The following is a 4,853-nucleotide window of genomic DNA, read 5'->3' on the forward strand; positions in this document are numbered from 1 at the left end:
TGTCTGGATGGGCTTCAGGAATTCTCGCCTAAAGACGGGCGGATTGCAGCAAAGACGGACGGATTTGAAAACACGGGACATGCGTCTTGTAAGGAACACGGGCGGATTCTTTTGCAGGGATTTTTCTTGTTTTTTCTCAGCCAAAAGACAGGCGTCTTTCTTTCAGGATGGGCGTCTTTATGAAGACGGGCGGATTCTATTGCAGGACGCCCGGATTCGTTAACAGTCAACAAAAATTTCAAAAATTCAGCTCAGAAGGACGGGCGTCTTCTGCCCAATATGCCCGGATTGCCTGAAGATGGGCGGATTCTCTTGAACCCGCTCGGATTCTATCCCTTTTACCCGGATTCAGTTCCATCCGTGTACCTTGCATATCCCTTGTCATTTTTCATTCTTCTTCAAAATCTGGTGCTCTTCATTGTGGGGGCACTACTAAGGCATGAATAGCCTAGGCAATTGCTATCCCCACACTAAGCTAAAGCACTACACATTAATTGAAATCATTAGTCCCTCCCTCACTTCTCTCAAACATGATAATTATCTTGATAAAGGCATAAAAAAATCCAAAAATGACAAAAATGCAATTTAAGAATTAAAATGCAAGTTAGAGAGTTAGAAATATTTACAAATGGTGGTTTAGGGAGGACTCCACCAAACTTTCATTCTTGATGAGATGTCAAGGGGGCATGTCCAAGGTGTTGTTGATGTTTCTCAAAACCTTTAAAAAGTAATCAAAAGCTTGTTCATTGTCATGATAAAGTTCTTCAATAGATCTTTGCCCTTGTTGTCGGTCTTGATCGATAGCATTACCAATGTAGGGATTGAAAATCCCTTCAAACTCATCGTCCCAAAGACCACAAACTTCATCTACTTGATCACTAAAGATCTCTTGAGTTGATAGAGACAATTCTCCCATTATCTTGTTTTGGCCAATGAGGCCATCTTCTTCATTGCTTGACTTCGGTGAGCTTTGCAAGCTCTCTTTGTTACAATTCACTTGCTCTTTGAATGGAGCATCTTCAATTTTGTTTTTCCATTGGAGTTCCGACTTCTTCCTATCATCCTTCCGGCTATAATGATCGATCATAAAACATGGTTCATGCAAACGGGGAGCTCTCATAGTTTTGTCAAGATTAAAAGTTATACTCTCATCTCCCACTTCTAGAGTGAGCTCTCCATGTTTCACATCAATCACCGCACCCGCGGTGTGTAAGAAAGGTCTTCCTAGAATGATTGGAATGTTGGAATCTTCTTCCATATCAACAATGACAAAGTCCACCGGGATGAAAAACTTCCCAATTCGCACGGGAACATCTTCCCATATCCCTAATGGTGTCTTCGTCGATCTATCGGCCATTTGGAGTGTGATATTGGTGCATTTAAGCTCTTCCATCCCCAATCTTTTACTCACCGAGTACGGCATAACACTTACACTAGCCCCTATATCACATAAGGCTTTGTTAATCGTGGTGTCGCCAATGGTACACGGTATTGAGAAGCTTCCCGGATCTTTGCGTTTTGGAGGTAAACTCCCTTGAAGTATTGCACTACTCACCTTAGTGAAGGCGATGGTCTCAAGCTTCCGGATCGACTTCTTCTTTGTGAGGATGTCTTTCATGTATTTCGCATAGGCCGGCACGTGATTGATTAATTCCGTGAAAGGAATTGAGACTTCTAAATTCTTCACAATTTCCATAAACTTTCCAAGTTGGTCATCAAATTTGGGCTTGGCTTGACGACTTGGAAAAGGAAGTCTAATCACAATGGGCTCCTTCTCCTTGACCTTATCTTCATTTTTCTTTGAGATTTCTTCTTTTGATGATTCTCCATCTTTGGAGTTTTACACAATTTCTTCCTTATCACTAGCTTCCACAACTTCATCCTCAACTTGCTTCTTCGGTGCTTCATACCTTGTACCACTTCTCAAGTGAATGGCACTAACCGTTTCATGTCTTGGGGGATTACTTTGAGGTGGTAATTGCGCCTTTTGTCTTTGTGAGCTTGAAGATGCTAGTTGAGTCAATTGGGTTTCCAATATTTTGGTGTGAGCTAGGATGTTGTTGATGGTGGTTTCCTTTGCTTGACTATCTTTTTGCATTTGAGTGAAAAATTCTTGTTGATTCTTTTGCATTTGGAGGACCGCTTTTTGAACATCAAAACCTTGGTCATTTTGTTGACTGTATGGATTTTGATATTGGTAACCTTGGTTTTGGTTGTAAAAGGGTCTTTGATTTTGGTTTCTCATGGGAGGTGGGGTGTATGTTGTTTGAGGGTTTTGAACATTTTGGCTTTTGTATGAGAGATTTGGATGGAATTTGGTGTTTTCATTGTAATAGTTGGAATAAGGGGTACCACTCTTGTATGCTTGGAAAGCATTCACTTGTTCATTTGTTCCGCTACATTCACTTGAGTCATGTCCCAAAGTTCCACAATTCTCACATATCCCACTTGGGATTGATGAGGATGCCGTCATGGCATTAACATGATGCTTTGGTGATTTCGAAGCTTCTTCAAGTCTAGCCGTAGTTTTTTCAAACTTCAAGTTGATTGTATCAATGTGAGCACTAAGTTGAGCACCCAATTGAGTAACGGAGTCCACTTCATGCTTTCCTCCTCTAGTAGCCTTGCGAGGTCTACTATATTGTGAGTTATGGACCGCCATTTCCTCAATTTTGTTCCATGTTTGATTGTCATCAACTTCGGTGAACATTCCATTTGATCCCATGTTGAGAATGTTCCTTGAATCTTCATATGGACCGTTCCAAAATTGTTGTACCAAGAACCACTCGCTAAGTCCATGGTGAGGACATGAGCGACAAATTCCTTTGAACCGCTCCCAAGCTTCATACAAAGATTCTTCATCCCTTTGCTTAAAACCCGTAATTTGAGCTCTTAGCATGTTAGTCTTTTCCGGTGGGTAGAATTTTTTGTAGAAAGCTAAAGCCAACTTCTTCCAAGAATCAATTCCGAGAGTGGCCTTATCAAGACCCTTCAACCATTGTTTCGCCGTGCCAATTAGAGAAAAAGGAAATAAGACCCATCGAATTTGGTCTTGAGTTACACCGGTTTGAGAAATCGCATCACAATAGTCACAAAAGGTCTCCATATGAGAGTGAGGGTCTTCACTAGGCATCCCCCCAAATTGGCTCCTTTCGACTAATTGGATAAATGTGGATTTGGCAATAAAATTTCCGGTTAAATGTTGTGGTGTGGGAGTACCATTGGGTAGGTTCTCCTCGGTGGGTACGGAATGTGATGAAAACTTAGGCATTGTGGGTTAATTTTGTGTTGTATTTTGTGTTGGGTTCTCCTCACCTTCTCTTGCAAAAGGGTTGATGAACTCAATAGTTGGTTGAATATCTACAACCTCACTAATACCTCTCAAATTTCTCCTAGCAAGTCTTCTATTGGTTGTCAAAGTTCTTTCAATTTCACGATCAAAAGGTAACAAATCACCTTGTGACCTTCTAGACATGCAAAATATCAAACAACTCAAAAATAATTAGAACAAACCTTGAGGAGTTTTACTTCCTCAAGGTAAAGAAAGACACAACTAATAACAATATAAGAAAATCTAAATCAAGATAACACCGTCCCCGGCAACGGCGCCATTTTTGGTCGGTTACTAAATCTTTTCGGTAACTTGACGTTAGGAGCACCTAAACCAAAACACAATTTATAGCTTCACAAACAACTCTACAATTAGTAAAGAGGCAAGTAAAGGTCGGATCCCAAGGGACGGGAATTGAAATGAGATTTCTATTGAGAGTAGTGGTGTCTTAGGGGTGTCACAATTTGAGTTGATGTAGAAGGTCACTAAACTAAATAGCAATGAAAGTAAATAAGCAAAATGAATTGAAAGGGTTGTAAACAATTGATAAAAAGCACTAGGGTGTCATGGGGTCATAGAGGATTCATGGGAATTGATCATACAAACATGTTCTCAAATTATAAGCAAGCAATTATTGTTGTGATGGATTGAGTTGGGTTATATCTTACAATCCTCGGAAAGTTTGGGTCCCGGAGCCGAATCGATAAGATTGTACAACATCTACAAGTCGACTTAGTCTTTCCTACTCAACAACATGCATGGTCTATTGAGACTCGAGTTGGTTTATTTCTTACAAGTCTCATTGAAAAGGTAGGTGATGGGTAAAAAATGCAAGGATTCATAGGCTCGCATTTCATCAAACATAACATGTGCATGAGTTGAGATCAAAACAAGCAAGAAAATAAACCATGAAAGCATATTAATTTAAGCATGAATCATTCCCCATGTTGGTTTCCCCTAATTACCCATTAACCCTAGCTAAGTAACTACTCACTCATTATCATGTTGAACATGCTAGCAAGGTTGTCAATCATACCAACAAAGTAAAACATGATGAACAAATGAAAGTAATTAACAATAATTAAAAAGGGATTAAGAGAATTATACCTACTAATGATTCCAATAATAAAGCAAAGAATAATAGAAGTACTTGATGCTTAATTGAGAGGTTGTCAATCTCCCAATAATAACCCAAATAATCTTCAATTACCCAAAATAAAGGATGAACAAAAGAGAGATTAAGAAAATAAAACTTGTATTAAAACTTAATTAATTGTTGATTACAAAACAAAAGAGAGATTTGATTGATATTAACTACTCTAAGAATTGATAAGAATAACATACTCTTCTAATTAGACTAATGGGGTATTTATTGTGGAAATTAGGTGGATGCATTAGGGTTAACTAAGGGCTTAAGTGACGATTAAGTCCCTACTTAGGGAAACGCCGGTATTTTCTGAAGGAAGGGCATCTTTCTTGAAGCTTGAAGAAACGAATTTGCGCTGTCTTGGAATCCGTGCGT

The 4,853-nt window shown here is 39.3% G+C and overlaps 1 non-coding gene across 1 annotated transcript; it reads left to right on the forward strand.

Annotated features, from left to right (window-relative positions):
- Positions 1–2,792: 2,792 nt before the first annotated feature.
- LOC141637373 (small nucleolar RNA R71) lies at positions 2,793–2,899 on the forward strand. The gene has a single exon (XR_012541757.1). It is a non-coding gene; the product is annotated as a small nucleolar RNA R71 (small nucleolar RNA).
- The last annotated feature ends 1,954 nt before the right edge of the window (positions 2,900–4,853 follow it).

The sequence above is a fragment of the Silene latifolia genome, unplaced genomic scaffold (genome assembly GCF_048544455.1).
Source record: "Silene latifolia isolate original U9 population unplaced genomic scaffold, ASM4854445v1 chrun_scaffold_16, whole genome shotgun sequence".
In the NCBI taxonomy this organism is placed as follows: Eukaryota; Viridiplantae; Streptophyta; class Magnoliopsida; order Caryophyllales; family Caryophyllaceae; genus Silene; species Silene latifolia.